At 40.7% G+C, this 21072-nt stretch overlaps 1 long non-coding RNA gene across 4 annotated transcripts in view; it reads left to right on the top strand.

Annotated features, from left to right (window-relative positions):
- LOC107313548 overlaps nucleotides 1-21072 on the top strand; it is a 218174-nt gene that overhangs the window by 16866 nt on the left and 180236 nt on the right. For 2 of the 4 annotated variants that reach the window (XR_004307032.1, XR_004307030.1), the window contains exon 2: nucleotides 5995-6085. This is a non-coding gene — a long non-coding RNA (uncharacterized LOC107313548). Of the gene's footprint in view, nucleotides 1-1986; nucleotides 2308-5494; nucleotides 5614-5994; nucleotides 6086-21072 lie in introns of those variants that run through there. The other 2 variants (XR_004307033.1, XR_004307031.1) reach the window with 2 other exon arrangements.

Below are 21072 nucleotides of genomic sequence, written 5' to 3'. Positions count from 1 at the left end.
ACTATTTTATAGATGGGATTCTTAGCTATTAAGCACTACCTTTTAATATAATCACTGCTGTTAGAGGTGTGTTTTTTGCCAGTGATGAACAAGAGCCTGCATGCTATGCTTATAAGCATGGGCACAAGCAGACATGACCATTGATGAAATGCCCCACCCATTGTGCTCACATCCACTGTTCTCCATAAATGTTCAGCAAGCATTGATGAATGCCAATGGGTGCCATTGTTTACATGTGGAAGAATTCACTGACATGCCTTGGCTTCACACAGACTTCTATGTCAAACACCATTGCATCAGACTGTCCCTCTGCTGCTGTCTGTCATGTGGCAACATGCAATGGAATACTGGAGCGAAGGTTCAACATCTGCTGCCATACCACAACTGCAGGTGGTGGGAAGGAAGCGATGGAAGGCAGGCTAGCATAACCTTCTGAAATGTTAGGTATGCCTGTTGCCTCACAGTCTCCCTCATGTAAACTGGGCTGGGACAGCCTCTGTACTTAAAATCTGACGTTGTTAGTCTTTATCTCAGCGGCCTGCTTCTCACAGACTGCAAGGTCATTCACTGCTGCCATGAGCCTTGAAAAGCTTTTCATGTCTGCTTGCAGGTCTGACCTCATACCAAGAATGTGATGGTGGTATCCCACAGAGGTCACTGAACAGCAGAGAGGGCTGTGGTGATGAAAGATGATCTTCCTGCTTCCACTTGCATGTGGTACAGTGTGGGCAAGCAGAGGTTGTGTGGCCCTGTCAAACTTGGTGGTTGGTGACTGGGTGCCCCTCAGATTGGTCCTGTGGGGGATGGTGGTGTCCATGGGCTCATGTATGTGTTCCTCAGTAGGGGATCTGGCCAGCTGCTTCCACAACATTGTTTTGTGGGAAGCTAAGGTTATACGTGTGCCTTTCAGGTTGGATATTAGGAAAAATTTGTTATCTGAAAGACTGGTAGTGCACTGTCACAGGCTGCTCAGAGAGGTGGTGGAGTTGCTGTCCCTGGAATTGTGCAAGAAATGTGGAGGTGTGACACTGGGGGCTATGATTTACTGGGCAATATTGTTAATGGATGGGTGGTTAGACAAAATAATCTTAAAGATCTTTTCCAACCTTAATGATTCCTTGTTGGAAGGAGCAGAGAGGCTGTCCAGGGCTACCAGTGCATTTTCTAAGGTCACAAACATAGCAAACTGTAGGTTTGGATCATTTCCGTTCCCTGGAGCTAAGCTGATAACCCTCACCTCCCTGACAGCAAATAAACCCTCTGAGTTTTTGGCTCCCGAGTGTTTGGATGTATCCTCTAGGTCAGCATGGAGAAGGTCAGTCAACTGTCAGTCAGTGACCCACTTTCCTGGCTGTTGCTGAGTGCACTTGTGAGGAAACCTTGCTGGTTTAAGCTGTGTCCCCCCCCCAAAAAAAAAGTTGGTGCAAGAAAAGGAAATAAGAGTTTTAATGGAGCTGTATTTAGCAGAGGAATCTTGTATCTTGGTCAATAACTTTTCGAAACCAAATGAGTTGAATGCATGTGCCTTCATAAAACTCTAGAAACTAGTTCTGGAATAAACCTGTGCTTTTAAAGCATTTTGGCCTGCTAGTGGTAGAAAAACACTATGCTGGCTGTTTTCGTGGGTTTTTTTTTGTTGTTGTTTTTTTTTTTTTTTTTTTAAGGTGTGGAAAACATCATTACATCTTTCTCCTGCTGGAAAGTGTATGTAAAACTTCAAATACATCTCTCAATTTGTTCCTCTTTCTCATACAACAATACTTTTCTTTTCATGCTCTCACAGGATGCAGTCACATATACATCTGTCCTCACTCTCAGAATAATGAAACCTTTATGATACTCTGATTGCTTATCTCCAAGCATTTGATACCAAAGCCCTCATATGGGGCTGCATAAAGAATTTAAAAGGGGGTTGTGCTGTGGCAGTTAATCATAGTTAATGTGGAGCCAAGGAAGAAGAGAAAACATCTTTATGACTGTAAATGGAAAAAGGATGAATTAAACAGAGCTTGGAAGAGCAGCTGTGTGCAGGGGAGCCTCAGGCTTTTGGTGTGGTTGCAGGAAATGGGCTGCATGCGTCTTGAGGGGTGCCCACAAACACGCTCAGGGCTTTCAGAAATGTATTTAGGTCACTGACACTTTGAAAGCTTTATACATTTTGATCCTGGGGGCTGTAACAAAGGCATGTAAACTCAAAGTGAAAGCTAGCATCCATCCGTGGCTGGTCTTATTGTATCCACAGGAATTTCAGATCAATGAAGGATGTTAGCAATTATGTGCTGAAATAACTAAGTACAATGGGATGAGGTAAGGAAAGCTCTTCAGCCTTGAATTTGAATTTCTTTTGGTTTTGTTGGTTTGTGCCAATGCTTCCTGCAATGCTTAGCGTGTCTTATATTGTTCAGTACAGGAAATATGAGACAGAAATTCAGCAACAAGCATCTAAGTAGTATGTGTGGATGTGACCTTTCCCTTGCATGAACCATTCACTGCATGAGGCAGTGGTGCTGCTTGACTTGTGAAGGTATTTTAAGGATGTGATGTTGGTTCCCTTTTTGGCACAAAATTCTATATGGCAGGTATTGTCCTGGATTTTAAGGTTGAGAAGAAATAACCATTGTGTTGCTTGACTTTCTGCAAAACTCCAAACCTGAGACTGCTTTGAAGAGAGCCCTGTGTGTCACCTCGTGCTCTGCTTGTTCCCTGTTGTTCATCTCCCATGTAATTCCCAAAGGGCTGAGCCCAGGGCTGTGCAACCTGACCCTGGTATCCAGGCCACTGAGCAGACTGAACCAAGAAGAAGGAATTCCTTTGAAGCTGTAGAGTGACTGTGGAGCTGCTCCCCAGAAGCTGTCTTGAGCCCAGTGGTGGCTGCAACTTCCCAGGGACCTCATAACGCCTCCCTGAAAGGGATCTGATTCCCACTGCTCCCCATGGCACATCTGCATCAGTTCCAGTGTAGTGTTGCCTTCACCCATTGCAGAGTAGTGGGCTGAGCCAGCTCTGAATTATCCCAGGATGACAGACACTTGCAGAAAACCCCATTAAAAGTTTCGTTCCTTAAAAGCCAAGACACAAGCTAGGAGAGCCTACAATCTGTAACTTCTAGTTAGGACAGTTAATCAAAATGTTTGCTGTGTATTGTATGAGCTCTTTCACAGTTTATGCATTTATCTTTTAAACATCTGCAAAACAGTGTGGCTTGGGTAGGTTTCTGTTTCTGCTCTGAGGCTTCATTGGCCCTTGTGACTGAATGAAGAGGAGCCAGACAACATGAAGGGCAGACAATCAAAGCCTTTGACTCTCAGATCCTTGCAGATGGGCCCTCTGATGAAATGACAAACAGCTGCTGCCACAGCAGCAAGTAGCAACCACAAGGCACCTGTATTTATTTAACTTTCATTCTGTCAGATAACTCGTTTTTATGCTCTTGCAGTTTTGGCTATAGATTGTTAAGTCACAAGGCTTCCTTCTGATCTGCCTAACACAAATACAAAATGAGTTGCTTGAGAGTGACTGTTGGTAGAGCCCATCTTCTATAAAAGCATCATACGTAAGGACAGGATTGGGTGGAGGTGTGCGAAGAGCCTGTTGTTGAGTTTGTAAGGAGCATCTTTTCAGCTTCCTAGGGACAATCTTCTGTGGTTATGTGCAAGAGGAAGGAAAGGAGTGCCTTGCAGGTGGTGCTACCAGTAGCTCCATGGAAGCTCCTTCACTGCTTCCATAATGGAAAAGAACAAAGCTCGGTATGTAGCTGTGTCCTGGGGTGACCTGGTGGCACTTGAGTAACTCGTGCTGTCCAGCTTTCTTTGTGGGCTCTGTCTGCCCAGCAGCCTCTGAGCCAGCTGGGGCTTGCTGCCAGGTGCCTCAGTGTACCCTGGCACTTGAAGCACACACGTGCTCACAGGAGAGCATGCTCATGGGAGACCCACCTTGACTTCATTTTGAAGGCAAATATCCAAACTGTGCAATGCTGACTATCAGCTTCTGTCTGAACAAGTTAGAATGCACATTGTGATTCTGCTAGCTTCTGGTTTAGGGTGCTATAAAGAGTCTGAAGGTGGTACTTGCCTATTTCTGAAAAGCAGCCAGTTTCTTTGATACTGTAGTCGCATATCCAAATAATGGCAATTGCCAGATCTGTAATTATTTCTGTATGTATCATTCACTGCTTTTATAGCTGATACTTTACCTGTGTGCTCTTGGTGAACAGAAGTCACTTGTGACCAATTAACATCCTCCTCACACACGTGATATGGTTTGTTGACACGCAGTTAAATTACAGAGTGAACCTGTGAAAGCATTAGAAGCAACACTGCTGCATTACCAGGAGGCTCGGCCTGTGTTTTTCTGCAGTTGCTGTTGGCTATGACTTCATTATTTAGGGATATACTCCTATGTTTAAAGGAGCAAATAATGAAATCCTTCTGATAATGGATAAGAAGTTAGAAGATCAATTTCTGCTGAATTTGATAATTCTTCTCTTTGTGTGTCTATTGCATAATTGGATGATTTAAAAAGGCTTTTATGCAATATTAGCTGAGGATGCTTTTCTTTGGTCATTTCTATCCGTCTCTCCTCAGATTCCAAATGTGATGAAGAGGGGATGAAGGTGATCTGGGCATTTTATCCAGCGAAATTAGATCAGATTGGTCAAGGGCATGTGTAATAAGCAAAGCACTTGAGAGCTAACCAGCTATTTCCTCTCGAGGAGTGTTCATAAGGAGGGACTAGAATTTCAGATTGATTCCAGGTTTTCATTGTCAAGATTATTTAAATATTTGGCTCCACCTTGTTGCCTAGGTTATAGGGTGTAATCTCTCTTCAGGTTAAGTAAAACTTTATTTTGCAGAGAAATTTTGCTGAAAGAAATGAAATGGGTCACTGTGGCCTACAGTGCATTGCCAAAGCAAGAACAGTCAAGTCATTGTGTTGGTTTCACTGTGACTTGCTTTCCCAGAGATGTCTCTTGCAGGGATTGTCTCAAATACAGACTTCCACTAGAGAGGGTGCACTAAACAGTTACATCTTCTAGACTTGTGGTTGTGAAATGAAAATGCTGGTTTACTCACAGACTCAAACTAAGGCTAACTGTGAATCTCCTGGCCTTTGAGGAGTTTAAAGGAGTTTAAGAAAATCAAATCTACCTTTGCATTAACTTCACATCTTAAAACCAAATTTCCTTCGTTATTCTTAAGTTAAGGAGAAAACTGGGAACAGGATTTTCTGTTGCCAAAGAAAATGCATTAAGGCCAGTTGTGACTGGATTTTACCAAAGCAACTAAATAAACAAATTGGCCACACTTGCTGATTATAAATGAACAACAAGTTCAGTCAGGAGTGAATACTTTTTTCTTCCCTCTTCTGGAAAGAAATGTCCACTGTTTGCTTTTGTGCGGAGACTTGGCAAATCACCACTATCACACAGTGCTTTCTAGAAACGCTCACTGGCTACAGAAAGTTACATAAAGACGTACCAACCTGGCCAGTGTCTCCAGACAAACTTGAATTCCTAGGAAATATCAGGAAAAACCCAGCTGAGACCTAGGGGCTGACAGCGAGACCATCACCATCCACAGTTCTGTTTTCATAAATGGTTAAAATTCATTTCTTGTGAGTGTAAACTTCCTTGTGAGTTTCTTATGAGGGAAGGTAGAATGAAGCCTCTTTCGTTGTCCTACTGTCGGCTGATAGTGCTTAAACCAGTGGTGGTAAACGAGAGTCAGAAGTGAACATACACATCCAGGCGTTTGGGTGATTCTGTGCCCACTGCTTTGTGTGTCAGTGAAGATCATGGGAAGGGCTGGCTTTGGGAGAGCACAGCTGCTGTAGTCAGTGTTTTCTTAGTTGTGGCTTACATGGGATTTGCTACTGTTCTGCGAAGATCTAGTTTATCCACCTTGAGATAAAATGTGGTGTTTGCTTATTGCAAGAAAACACACTCAGGAGATTGATGAAGGTTTATCATTATTTTTTTTTTTTCTTCCTATGTAGCTTCTATACCAGACCAAAGGATTCTGAGATGGCAAATAAGGAGGGTACGTGGTTTCCTTAACTGAGATGGATCTGCAAGACAACTTTATGGGTAAGTTTCTCAACATAATGGAACGTGGAAGTGTGACAGTCATCTTGCTGCTTCTTTCTCATCACAAACTACAATAACCCTGACTGGGATCAGAGAGCATATTGCTCTGCAAGAGGCATTGAAACCCCTTCTGCAACAGCTTCTCCAACCTCATAGCTAGGGGTGTGTTTGCCTACTCAGCAGTATTACTCTGGCAGTTGTACACACAGCTATGTGGGTTCTCTGCTTGTCTCATTGTGGGAAGCTAAAGGGCATGAGCAGGAGGGCTAAATAAGAACCACATAAGCATAAGTGGCAGGGTGCCTGTCTACCTACGCTGCTGCTGCTTGATGTCTTGCATAGAGTAATGTGAACTTTAGTGTCCTGCTTTTATTGCTGATTATGCAACAGCATTTCCTTTACTTTGCCATTAACTAGTTCTCCCTCAGCCCGCCTGTTAACAAAATAATTTGCTGCACCTGCTTCACTTCCATGTCATGGACAGTTGCTGTTTTTACAAAATGTTTTTTGTTTGTCAGGCTACTCTGCTTGCCTGGAAGTGTTTTGCTTGCTCAAATTTTTCAGGCTCATACCTCAAGGACTTGTTACTAGGTAACAGAGTTCCATTTGCCAATTGCCCACTATTTCCTTCTCACCATATTACAGGCCTGATTATTAACATTTAGTTCAGAGAAATTGCTGTCATTATGTGAAGTAACTTCCTTTAGAGGTTACTCATTAACCTTAGGTATTTTACTGTGCGATTATAATTGCTAAATGCCGTAGGCATGGAAAACCTTTGAACTCCTCAAGGTATTAGTGTGTGAGAGAAAGGGTATCAGCTGTGATTTCTGCTTTTTCCCCTACTCTCTCCCCACAGTTATTTTTCCTTTTGACTGCATTCTTGTTCCATCTCTGTGTTTCATACCACACAGAGGATTCTCTTCTGCTTGAGAAGTGAATGTTTCCTTCCTAGAGGAAACTGGTCTTATTCCCTGCTGCAGATCTGAGATACCCCTAGCAAGCTCAGGGGTGTTACGGTACTCATTATCTACTTACTAGTGCAAGTTAGAACAGAATTTGATCTCTTGACCTTGCGTGAAAAGTGACATAATTGGGAAGCCAGCAGCCTAGCGTGACATGAGCTGCGCTCTTACCACATACAGTCATCCAGTATTTAGAATGGCTCTTCCATATTTGTTCTCAGTTAACTACACTGACAAATAATGTGTTCAAGGGATGGCAATCTTCAGACGTCCCCATTGTATTTTGTTTCTACACAAGCTGAATCAGCTGCATACTTCAGTGTTTGTTCCAGGGCAGCGTGTGTTCTCTGTAACAGTCTTAAATGTGTTTGTCTTTCTTCCCTAACCCACTCCTCCTTTCCAAGTGCGTTGACATTCCTGGTAACTTGATTCCTCTGGCAGGGTACAGCAAAGCTGCTGTAGAGTAATGCTGTACTGCCATGTGACTTCAGTGAGGCAATATACATAATGTTCAGGAAATTAGGGGATAAGTGATATGTATATATTGTGCTTAAATCGTGCTTTAAAAAAAAACAGGAAAAAGTACACAGGCAATAACGACATATGTGGAATCAGACTTCGTAGGTGGAAATGAAATAGGGTAGTAGGGAAAGAAACCTTAGTCTTGTAAATCTTCTGAACTGCAACAGTAGAATGATCAGCTCTAGAAGTAATAAAAGAGGAGGGAAGCTTAGGTATAATTAAAAAATGAGACTTCCTGAGTCTGAGCTGGGCAGTGAGGAGAGAATGCAGCAACATCATCATGCCTGAGCAACTGCTATTGAGCCGTTTGATTTAATGTTTCTCCTCTCTGTCCTTCTAATTTCAGCATTGTGGGTTTTTTTAAAGGGAGGGGGAGCAAAACCAGTTATGTGCTTGTTTGCTGCATAATACAGTCTCCACGACAAAAGCGTCAGTTTAGTACCTTGGTATTAGTACTTGTAATGATGAAAAATGGTTAATGGAGTTTCTGGTAGTGGCCTAATTTTATGTTTTTTTTTTCTTTTTCCTCTTTTCTTCACATGGCAATTTAGTTTTTCTTTCATCCTCCAAAACAAACCTTGCTCCCAACGTCAGTGGATTTTCTCATTTGATGATATGCCAGCTGTAACTTCTCAACCACTATGTGTTGCAATGAGCTAACTGGTGGAATTTGTGTTGACATCTAATATTACTCCCTGGGATAAATTCAGTGATCCATGCAGTCCAAGCAGTACAGAAGGCGGGTAACACTTCAAAACTTTTTTCAGCAGAACTGTGCTTCACTGAATTCCTGTTTACTTCTACTTAACCTGCTCACCCACAGCTCTGGGTCCGATTCATGAGTTACATAATTCAGCACTGTGGGAATAACTCAGCTTTCAGTTTTTACTTTATAGATTTATTGTCAATAAACCATTTAGTGCAAACAACTTATAAAGTTTGAAAACAAGCAAACCCTGACACAGCAGTAACTATGAAGAACAATTCTTGGGAAAACACCACAAAGTAGAATTTGCTTGTATGTAATGTGAAAGTTATCAGCAAAACTTCATACATAACACAGCTCTCAGTGAAACCAAAAGCCTGTTAGATGCCAGGATTGCACACAATATAAAATCTTTGATAGGGTACACAGCGACAAAAGTGTGCTCCAAAGTTTAGCTCTTTGTTGCACGAGGCAAATGTATGCAGAACTGCAAAGAAGCCAGATGCTAGTGTACCTGAGACAAGTCATGTTACTGCCAGCTGTGGCATGTTTCTCTCATGCAAGACAGTATGGAAATGTCTCAAACCATTTATATATTTTCTTACTTATGAAATGTCAACTTTTCTGTCCTATGCTACACAGGCACTACAAAATATCTAGCGTTACTTTGATTATGGGATATCATTTTCCTTGAGATGGTGTCATGGAATAACACGTAGTATTTTGAACTGATGATTTAATGACTTTTCTACTTTAACAGCTGTGGTAATTCAAATGTTACTTTTTCTCTGTGCATTTAGTTTGCAAGTGCAGAAGAAACAGACTTATTTTTAGACCAAATTTAGGTTATAAGTTACTACAGAGTATCACTTGTTACTGCTTTATCCCATGGAAGTTGTGGTGCTTCTGTTTTAAACAATAATTATTGGGTTTGTATAGAAGACAATGCAATTGGGAAAGCTACTCCAGTAACATATGTTATAATGCCTCTGGAGGAAGAAAAAGAAGAGGCTTAGAGAATGGCATCAGTGGTGCTGTTCTCATGACATAGGGTAAAGAGTGTTTGTGACAATTTCAACTCACTGTTTTCATAAGGTTGGAATCTGTGCCTTTGCGTGTCTTATTAGAAGGGAATTTACTAATCTGGAATCTCTACAGTGTACTAGTTTCTTTCTTTTTGGAAATAAACTTATACCAATCTTCCAAAATATCAAAAACAAACACAAAAACCCACCCCACAACCCATTATCAATCGGAAAGGCTTTTTTGCTTGATTCCCTAAGATAAATTATCCTCTATTATTTTTCTTAATCATTCCCTTTCACCAGTCCTGATGTGGTCTTTTTTTAATTTTTTGTTTCCTTCAGTAGTAAGGAAAAATGGGACCCATGCTTCTCAGCTGTAGACCTGACTGAGAGTGTGTTCCCTACAGGGCTGCTGTCTGTAGGAGTGATTAGATGAAATTTCAGGGATTATTGTTAAGGCAGAGGTTGCTGTCAGTTGTAGGGGCTGAGGCAAACCAAGGAAGACACAAATGGAGAAAAGAAATACATGACAAATGCTACGGTCCTTTTTCTTAATCCCTTTCTTGACTTTCCTTCATTTTAAATCTCCAAAAGTGGTGAGCAGAAGGAGGTTTATTTTATTTCCCCTCACACCCCAGAGGGGAGGGAAGGGAAGAAAAGGAAATCTTGGTCTCTTAAAAAATGAAAGCAAATGATTATATGTAATGATTTGTAGGGTTAAGAAACAGGGTGAGGTATGAGCAATAACATCCGATTTGCTGCATTGAGTCTACAACATTTGATGGTAGTTTTTTGCTTCTCCCCCCCCCCCCCTGCCCCAAAATGCAACACTGGGATCTGTTGTTTCTGATTAAATGTGTGGTAAGCTGTGTGCCTGTAGAAAACCACAAATAGTCTCTACCCACACCTCTCTTCCCCTTGCTCTGTGTTGCCTGATTTGGAAGGTGCAGATCTATGGGGATTTACCATTTCCTCCTAGGATCACCTGTGCTGTGGCTTAAATAAAAGTTTGTTTCTTCAGCTGTCTAACTTTTGAATTTATCTGACTTGGTCTGACCCCTTAGTTTTATAGTGAGCTAGTTTATTTGCTTGTGCAAATTGGGTTTTTGTAGGCAGAAATGTATCAGGCTGCAAAGAGGCCAATCTTTTGATTGCTTCACCTCTGGAAAAGGGCAATCTACAGCACCTTTCCGCACTCAGTTGGCACTCTCTGGGATGTTAGTAACATCAAGTTACTGCTTCTGAACGCTTTGTTGTAGGCTCCTTTTATTTATTTATTTATTTTCCTTTAAAATAGTGTTGTAGAAGTCTGGTGTTTGGAAAAGTGTTTCTTCTTTCTGTGGTAAAAATATTGATAGGGGTTAGAAGATAATTGCCTTTGTATTTATAGAAAAATCCAGAGTCTTTGCTTAGCAACTAGTCTGGCTGTTTCTAATTCTTCTTTAAATACACCTTCATGTTACACCTATCGTCATGCACACAGGAAAGCATGAGGCAGAATCCTGGAAGAAAAGGAGGAGTAAACAGTTTGTGAAAATGGTGCCAGTTTTTCCTCGATGGGGCTCAAACCTCTAATATAGCCCAACAAAGCTGGGAGCAATGTGCCAAAATATCTTTTTAATAAACGACCTAGGCTGTAGGAAATAATACTGGTCAGGGCTTGTTTTTCTGGCTCAGGGCCTCATTCCAACCTGTTGCAACCAGCTATTGAACGTCTATGGGGACACCCCGATACAAGAGGCCCCATGGAGGAAAGGAACTTTTACATTTCTGTTTGACTGGGATCCTTGCCAGTGGCTAAGTTCAAAGTGCAGTTTCCAGTAATTTGCTGTTACTACTCTGCGTGTTTGATAGGCCAGGACAGAAGCATGCAACCTGAAGTAATATTTCCTGATTTCCGACATTTCTCAAGATATGAATGGAGGTTGCTGAGGCACTGAAACTCGGAAGGGTTTTCCTGACTCCAGCACCTCTGACACTTCCCCTTTTTCTACTTGGATAGCCCCTTTCCCTCCCCCATGTCCTCGCTCAGATCATAATCCTTGCTGCCTTGCAGTTGTCAGTTCTGTATTTGGATGATATTCATATTGATTGTTTCCCTGTGCAAACACCGTGTGCTGGTTCTTATGCAACTAGAAAAATCCTATTGACTTGCTGAGCCTTGTGGCTGTTAGGAATAATATCCTTCTTTAGTAGTGATAACTCTTTCATTTCTCCTTTTCATGTTTGTTTTCTTCTGGGGGGAGGGGGAGGGGTGAAGGTATGGTGGATGCAAGTGAATTTCTTCTGCACTGTAAAATGTGGATTGAGGGGTAGGCCCAAGGAGAAGCCAGCAGAATAACCCTTAATCTCTTTAACATATGCAGTTGCAGGCCATCCATATGCCGTTGTGGTTATGGAAGAAGCATCCTCTATAATTAGGGTTACATAAGCATTCCTTGTGTAACTCTTTGTTTTCAGCGTTTCCACACTTCTCTCGGTTGGGCTGATATTTTCCTGGCTTGTTCTCTACCATGCGATGTTTCACTGTATGGTTTGTTTATTTGTTTCTCCTTTTTTTTTTTTTAAGTATACAGACCTCCTAGATATACAGGGGCGTGGGGCTTTTAGTACAGCTACTTACAGGAGCAGAGCTGCAGGAAATTTAAAGGTGCAGTACTCAAAGTTCCAGTTACCATGCCTACAGAACAGTGAATGCTTGCTTGAACTGCACCTTGGGTAATGAAATGGTGTGTGTTGATCTTGTATTGCAGCTTTGCACTTTTCTCCTGAAACTATCATTTCACCTTTGTTTTGAAAACCGAGTAAGATTCCTTTGTCAAATATATACCCAAAGTTTTTGAATAAACAAGCAAATACCTTTTCTGACAGAGTATGCTAACAGGTGTTCACACAATTCGAGCACTCATGAGTTATTAATCATTAAACGAAGCAGTTCCTTGAAAGCAGAGGAATTTGTAATTAATAATGATTTTTTTTTTGCTTGTGCTTTTTTTTTTTTTTTTTTTGCTATCCAGTCCAGTAAGTTCTCTATGGTGGACGAAGGAAGAAGTGAACATATTTTTGAACTGAATGTTTTGAATTGTAGAATCATTATGGTTGAAAAGACCACTAAAGTCATCTAGACCTACCATCAACCCATGCCTGTGACCCTTCAAGAACATGTGCCACATCTACATGTTTTTTGAACACCTCCAAGGATGATGACTCTGCCACCTCCTTGGGCAGCCTGTGCCAGTATGTTACTGCTCTTTCTGAAAATAATTTTTTTCCTAATATCCAACCTGAATCTTCCCTGGTGTAACTTGAGGCCATTACCTCTTGTACTATTGCTAATTACCTGGGAGAAGAAGCTGACCGCCACTTTGTTATAAATTCCTTTCAGGTTTATTGTAGTAAATACTGTATTAGAATTTCATTATTCATGATTATTGCCTTTTTTTCTTGAAGTTTAGTCTAAATTATTTAGGGGATGAAATGAAAGAGAGCACTGGATAACAAATAAACACAGGATGATCTCCAGTAGCAAGTAATTTGCATGCCAGCATAGGATATAATGAGTATTATGGCATTTGCCATGCAGAAGCTGTGTCCTGCTTCTGATGGTCAGCCTCTCTCTTTAATCAGTTGGTGTGTGGGGCCTCACTCTGTTTCAGTTTTTGGCTAGAAAGGTGTGAGTGGGGCAGCAGGTAAACAGAGGGAGCAGGCCGTGTTAGCATGAAGTGAATCCTTGGAAATGAATCCTTGTAAACAAAGAGGATTCCAGCAAGCTCTGTACACTGTATTGCCAAGTGGCTTCCTGGCCAAGAGAAGCACCAAGGATGTTACAGTGCATGTCTGTCATGGGATCTAGTGCTGAAACTGCTGCTTAACTCTATTGGAGTGAGTGCAGGACTCTCTAGATCACATAAGAAGTTTTCAAATAGTTATGTTTTCACTGTTGAAATGTGTGGAACCGAAACATATTTGAGGGGCTTTTGGTCTCCTAAACATTTACTCAAATGTGAGTTGTACACAAGGACTTGGTTTTGTCCTTTGGGATCTTCCCTGGAAAACAAGAAATCATGAAAGCAGGAATGTATCCTGTCATTCACTGTAACTATAAGTGTTGAAAATGATTCAATGATCTATAAAGTTCAGTGTGAATCTTGCTCAAGACATGAAATTTTTAAGAACAGAACAACTGTCACCTTAGATTAGATCAAAGGTGATTGTGGTTGGGTATCCTGGCTCCAGCTGAGGCCAGTGAGAGCAGCCCTGGAAAAAAGGGGTGTGTGTTTAGAATAATCTTTGCAGCTTCTGACAGTTGTGTAGTAGCTGAAGTCTGCATTTAGACCTCTGTGCTTGATAGTTGCTGTTGGACGTATTCCTCTAATTTCCACTTAAATGTGTACAGTCTTTTGTCTTGATAAGTCCCTGTGGCATAGGGTTCCACACTAGTAATAGAGAAAGTACTTGCCTTGGTCTCCATGTCTAAATTGGCTACCCATTTAAGAACAGGCTTTCCAGATTTCTTTATTAGATAAAGTAAATGATTAACTCCCTGCTTTTTAAATGTTTTATGTATTTTTCTTTTCATTTCATTTCTAATTTTCTAGGTATTGATTTTATCCTCTCTGAGTCAGCTGACGTGTCCCAATTTAGTTTCTTCTCATCTAGAAGTTGTCCTTTACTTTCTTAAATTTTTCCTCTATCCTCTTCTAGTTCTGCTGTGTCTTTTATGAGGTCCATGGCACAAAGATGAATGCAGCACTGTAATCAGCAGACTCTGATGTGCTGTCCATGGTGTGTAATTCCACAAGGCTTCTTTTATGAGCAAGAGCCATAGCTTGTACTGATTAGCCTAAAAAGACCAGTATTTAAACCATGCAACGTGGTGTCAGAACTAGACAGTGCATGGAACAAGGATTATCTGTGTGGTTTAAAGTTCATCATATCTGTTCTGAGGTTACAGCTGTGATGCCGAAGTTTTGACTGAAGTGCACTAAAAATTCATGTGCCTGATAGTGTCTGTCAAAAGAAAATGGTGATGCTAGCCGTTACAGGGTGACTTGTTAACAAAAATCTATTACACACCCACTTGCTCCAACCCTTATAACCCATAAGTCAAAGTAATCTTTCAATCTGAACGAGATTGGAGTTGAATAACTGTAGAGCTGATTTTTATTCGCTTGTGGGATTTTCAGTCTGTTGTTGTTGATAGGTTGATGGTTGGACTATTGTGCCAGATTATCTTATTGGTCTTTCCAACCTTAAAGCTCTGGGGAGACCTTATAGTGGCTTTCCAGCACCTGAAGGCAGCCTACAAGAAAGCTGGGGAGGTATTTTTCATAAAGGTATGTAGCAACAGGACAAGGGAAAATGGCTGTAAACTGGGAGAGGGTAGATTTAGACTAGATATCAGGAAGAAATGCTTTACCGTGAGGCTGGTGAGAAACTGGAATGGGTTGCCCAGTGAGATTGTGGATGCTCTGTACCCTGGAGGCTTTCAGGCTGGGATGGATGGGGCTTTGAGCAACCTTGTCTAGTGGGAGGTGGCAGGGGCATTGGAACTAGATGATCTTAAAAGTCCTTTCCAACTCAAGCCAGATAGACATTATTTTTATGGGTATGCTGTATTTGAGGTATCTCTTAAAACTTTGCCTTCATGGAGTGCTTCAAAAGCAGCCATTCACACAAGCCTTATAAGTATATAATTTGGGAGCTACGTTCAATGAAGAGAGAAATATGTTCCCACTTCCCTAGCTGTCCTTTGTAGCAAATCTAGTCCTGTTCCCCATGGGGAGCTGAGAAGGCGAGAGGAAGGGAGCGTCATCCTTCTGGGAACTATTACAGCATCCGCTTCCCCTAGGAAAGAGGAGGGAGGAATTTTGACAATTCCTTGCCAAGCTGTTGCAAGGACAGAGTACTAATGCCCCACCAGCTAAGCAGGGCTGTTCCTAAAGGCTTTATTTTAGCATCTGGACTTCAGCCTAGTTTTGTACTGAGGATTACTGTGAATTTAGATCCAAACCATTGCTTGAATTGCGTATCCAAAATAAGCATTGTTAATAAAAGCCAAGAGCCTTATGCATTTTATTTTTGTACTAAGAGCAGTTTGACTGCTAATATTTCGTGTTCTGAAAGAAATCGAGCTGTTGTGTTTCAAGCTAATTCTGGAATTCTGAAGCATATCCTACATGAGAAACTAATGCCTGAGATTATGCCAGTGGCCATCAGTTTGATGCTGATGAGACTTGGTTGTAGAAGAATACAAGACAGAGTCATTAAAAGAAGATACATGTCTGCTTTGCCACATTTGTTCAATGCTATAATACCCAGTTTTTGAAGTACTTTTGTGTATAATGTATGCTCGTTTTAAATTTTTTTTCTGGGTCTGCTACTGTTCAAATAAGTCATATAGCAAAGCAAGAATTTAACCTTCTAAAACATGCAGGCTTAATATTTCTGCTATATAAGTCATTCTAACACTCATGGTATTAGCAGGATTTTGTTTAAAACTTTCTATACACCCTGCAGTTACTTTGGAGAAACTCACCTGAATAAGGTAGGAACAAGTTAAGAAAAGAGCCTGTGGCTGTCTAAACCAACAGAAGGAGCACCTACCTCTCCTTCTCCCTCTGTCAGTCTAGCCTGAGTATGAACTTTGAGTCTTTCATTTTGTAGAAATCCATGAATAGAAGTAGGTAAAACCAAGAAGGACTGAACTAGCCTGGAAGCTAAATTGCTTTGTGTACTACAGTAGCGTTTCTCTCCAGCTCAGATTGAGCTTTCTGGATTTATGGAGCACGTATCTACATAAAGTTCATTTTTCTTTGCATTGCTTTTGCCTTTTATGCTCAAGATTATTTCAATAAATGTTTCTGTTTTTTTATTTTTTTATTTTTATTTTTTTTATTGTTGTTGTTCTTTTTGTTCTGAACCAAAGGATTCCTCAGTAAAGGAACAGATTATTCGTTCCACAACATATGTGCTAGTGAAAAATCAAGATAACTGGTTGTAGCCTGTTTAATAGCTGCTAAGCTGCATAGGATATTGGTGTAGCAAAAAAACTTCAGCTTGCATGGTTGGCTTTTTGGCAGGCATGTGGATACAAAAAGAAATGGAACAGCTCTACCATTACGCAGGAAGACAAGGCTCATTAAAGTAGTGTTATTAACCAGTAGGGAGAATGATTAGTGACCAAGAGAGCATCTGTTCCAGGTGCAGAGTATGAGTATTGAAACAGCACTGACCTTGGGAGTGATAAAATCCTCAGGTAACTTTTACAGTGATATAGTTAATAAGAATTGAATATGCAGGTATATGAAAGGTAACCTGATGTCTGACTGCTGTGCCTTTATTACAATGCCTGTTATTGTCTAACATGCTTAAAGAGTATGGATGTCAAACAGTAAACGTGAAAAGATTCTGGGTAGTGTCTCTCATTAGTATCACTTCTAGGGGAAAAAATTATTGGTGACTGTACAAATCTTTTGAGGAGTGAGAACGATTATGTGATGTGTTGTTGCTTGAAAGGCACAAAAATGACTGTCAGGGGATGATTCTCAAAATTTTTAATTCTAAATTGGGATTTTGGGTGATTAAATTCTGTGTGGATCTGATTAGATTTGCTGTCTTTCCCCTCAGCACCCTGGGATAATGATTAGTTTGCCATCTCAAGCTGCCTTTAGTAATGGAATAAATATTAGCTGGATGTTTCTATTGAAATTATTTACATTAAAACAACTCATTAGAGTTGCATTGGCATGGTAATAGCTGAGTTTTAGCTCTTCAGGCCACAGAAGGGATGAGCAGATCAGATCTTATGTTGGAGGGTTGCCTCAAGGCTCAGGAATGTTTGGTTGTATTGATTATAGTACCTTCAGCTACAGAAGTGAAGGAATGTGAGCTGCCCTTGGTAAGTCCTTGGTAAGTAAGGAGTTGTTCTACTTCAGCTGCCCCAGTGCCTGATTATTTAAGCAAAGAGAGAATTTCTTTTTAGTTTTGGGTCTAGGACAGCTGTCTGGAGAGGAACTGCATGTCCTTGCTTCAATGTGCAGTTGGAATGCAAATGTTTCACTTTATATTTCTTATCTTGTTTCCCTGTTTGTACTCTTCTTCCTCCATTATCAGTCTTCAGGGATATGGTAACTGCATGAACGCAGCTATTGGCTATGATGCCTACTCTGTGTATCTGCTGTCAGGAAGCTTTTCTGGGCTAGGTCTCCTTTTGTGTTCATAACCAGTGTCTTAACTGGAGCAAGACCTACAAGTGCAGTAGGCAGAAAAGAGGTTGAAAATCCTGTCTGAAGCAGGAGGAACTGAGAAGATAGATTCAGAATTTAACACCCCAAACACCTATCTGCTGAGGAAAACCCAGAGACCTGCAGTTTAGGATCAACTAGGTCAGGCCTTGGAGGCAGTTAGTGTTACCAGAAGGAATGTGCCCAGATCTTTCTTTTGGATTTAGCTTTATGTATTAACTCCTAGAAAGATTTAACGTGCTAACCACATGGCTAATCTCAGTGCATCTTTCCTATTTCACTTGGCAGCCAGTTTGTTTAATTGCAGAAAAAAAGAAAAAGAAATCAAAGCTCCTCTTCATTTTCTGGTCTGACTTTTCACACCTGAGGATGCATCATTGTGGGGAGCCTCAGCACTGCTGTGTGCTGCGATGGCATCTACCTAAGCTGCAGGAAGTCTGCAAATGCAGTTTCCTGAAAAACAAGTGAAAGGAGGGGGAAGTACGTATATTTTGTTTTGAAGATGGCATTACTGAAAACTCCATGAGCACTCGTGACAAAATATCTATGAAGTAGCTGTTTAGTCATAGGAACACTTGCCGTTTGTTTACAAGATCTCCATGTGTGAATTAGGAAAAATCGTTTAACGCGTGTCAGACCTCAAAGCGATGAGTAATTCTGTGGAAATAAAGTGTGTGTCAGACATGCCTGATCCGCTTGTTGCCCTGAGTTGTGTCCTTTGTCTTTGAGCAAGACTTGAATGTATGTGCTTGAAAAAATTCAGCATGAGCTGGGCCGTCTATTGTAATCACTTGCCTCTTACTTTTCAGTAGAAGATGCTAGATTTTCTTATGAAGGGAGTATTTATTTCATGAATAGAAATTATGAGGTATCTTGCCAGTTGATGTTGGATCCTAACCTGATGCTTACCAGCCAACCTCTTACTTCTAGGTTTGCCATATTAAAAATGCACTTTCCAAAATATATAACTACATGTTAGCAAAGGAGCAGGGCTGGCTGTGACTGTTCTCTCCCCCTAATTTCTTAACTCTCTGTATGGCATCTGAAGCTGAGCTTCAGAACTGCTGGTCTGAGGTAGCTGTGAGACAGTGAAGTAGTAGGAGTGGGATCTGCCTCTCACAGCCTCTCTCACAGGCTCTAGATAGTAACTTTATTTACTTTTTAAAATCATTCCTTTGAAAATCCATTCACCAAAATGTCTGAATAGTACATCATACTTTGTACAAAAAACTGTAAAAACACAACACTTGAAAGCTTTACCTGCAGAAAATCTTCCTGTTCAGACTTTGTCAACAGATGCATGAAACACAAGAATTACTGTTGACAGTGAACACTTTATTATGGGGCAAAAGATCCTCTTAAGAATGTAAGGTCAGCAGTCAAAGTGAAGAATTTCTTACGCACATCAACACTCAAATGTTTGATGCCTAATCCTTTAATATGATTTTTATGGATTGATTTCAACAGGAATTCAAGGACAAATCTTCAGTAGCTGAACTGCCTTCTAGCAATAAGCTGGCTTTGTTGGAATTCGTGTTCAAAAGTGATCTTACTCTGGTTATTTTTTAATTTTATGATTACTGTATGCCAGAGGCCCAATCCTGTAGCTCATCTGTTACTGTTTTTGACTATTCCTTACTGAAGCACGTGATTGTTCCTTTGGTGTGTTTTCTAATCTTAATATTTATATTTGAAGTGAGGCTTTATTGAGTGATATTTTTGTATGTTCTGATGGCAATGCCTTCAGTGCTTTATTTATTTCATTTTACCTGTAAACATGCAAATTATTGGGATCTCGCAGAAAGCTTTGAGAAAAAACAGTTCTTTGTGTACAAATGCTTCCTTACTGTTGAGTTTATGTTTATTTCAGGTAAGAAGTGGAGATCTCTTAATGATTTGTAGCTATTGAATATCCTAAAGTATTTGTTTTTGTAAGTGGTGGGTGTAAATCTTTGGCCTTTTGGCCAGCTGAGGCAGCAAAACTGTGCTGCTTAATTCAGCTTTTGTTGTGTGTATAGATACTTGTGAGAGCGTGACTTCTTGTGTGTGGATGCAGCAGGGGCATAGGATAATTGGGATCAGAAGCTGAACTTGCTGTTATTACGTTGATTTAGTTTGTAAATTCACAGTTTCCATCACACACTTCCTGAAAGCACATATTTTCTTCATCTGTGTGTTCTCAATGGTAGAAACTAACAAAGCAAGAAAACAGAACTTTCTAAATGAAGCTTTGATATTTTATTTTCTTCACAAATGTCTGGGAAGGTGTAAAAATAAACTGCAATTGGAATGGAGTCTTACTGGTTTGTGAACTTCAGAAAAAAAACTGACTTAGATGCTGCACTTCACCATGATTTAATTTGTGATGTGTGCTTTCAATGAGAGGCAGCTGTCAGGTTTCCTTCAGGAATCTTCATTCAGTATTAGTACTCTGAATTTCATCATCTTTTGACTTGAAATCCCTTTTAATGAAGAGTTTTGCATTAGTTTATCATTTCTCTAAAATTGCAATTATTAATAGAAAACGGGGAAGGTTTGCAAATACTTGTGATCAAGCTGTTGAGACTAACCAGTTTAATAGTACCAGAATAATAGCTGAGGTCACTGTGTGTTATGTGAACAGTAGCACCTTTTTTCACCTCTGATATCACGTGCATAATTGTGAGATGGCAGTTAACCCCAGAGGTTTGGCTTGTGTGATATCCTGGAAACCTGTTATTCCATGGCAGGCAATGGTGTATGGATGGCATTTGTCTGTGCTGACAACATTTAATTTCTGTAGGGTTTATCAGTCTTGTCAGAAATAAGGATACCTTTTGATTTAGATGATAACTTCCCCCCCCCCCCCAGCTGCTGTTTGTCGGTGAATTTTAATGTGGAGAGAAGTGAAGGTTTTCTACCATTTTTTTACTGCTCCACCCCATGGGTACTGCCTTAGCTCATTGCATTCCAGATATCCTCTCGTCTCTCTGATCAGAAGGGTTGGATACAGCTTTATTTTGTTTAGTGTGTGACTTCTACCTGATCTGCCCTGGTCAGAGTGATCTGTTTGTTCAGGGACAATAAATCTCTTAGCTTATGCCTATATTACTTAATGCAAGAAGTCTTCCCAGATCTTGAGGCTATGTGTGTGTGCCAGACATGCATTCAGTCTACATCAAGGTGAGATTCTGGGCTCAGACTGAGTTTCCCTTTCCCCTCGTTTGAGGCAATCCAGGTGAATAGTCTGGATGTGAGCCTCAACACACTCTAACAGGTCCCAGATCAGGATGGTTTGAGGGCAAAGAGGCAGTTGTCAGGACTGGAAAGCATTCCAGTGTATCATCAGCATGGATCTGGGCAAGACCTCAGAAGACCTGTTAGCTACATAATATCAAAAGAGATTTCATCAGTTTAATTTCTCATTTTTTTTGAGTTTTTTTCTTTTGCAAGCCTTCTGGTCATTTTATATAATGATGCAAATATCGTCATTGATTCTCTGTGTTATCCCTGGGAGATGTGGACAATGCTCAAGAAAGGATAG

The sequence above is a fragment of the Coturnix japonica genome, chromosome 4, assembly GCF_001577835.2.
Source record: "Coturnix japonica isolate 7356 chromosome 4, Coturnix japonica 2.1, whole genome shotgun sequence".
Lineage (NCBI taxonomy): Eukaryota > Metazoa > Chordata > Aves > Galliformes > Phasianidae > Coturnix > Coturnix japonica.
The sequence above is the reverse complement of the archived record's forward strand: the minus strand, read 5'-3'. Positions and strand labels throughout refer to the sequence as shown.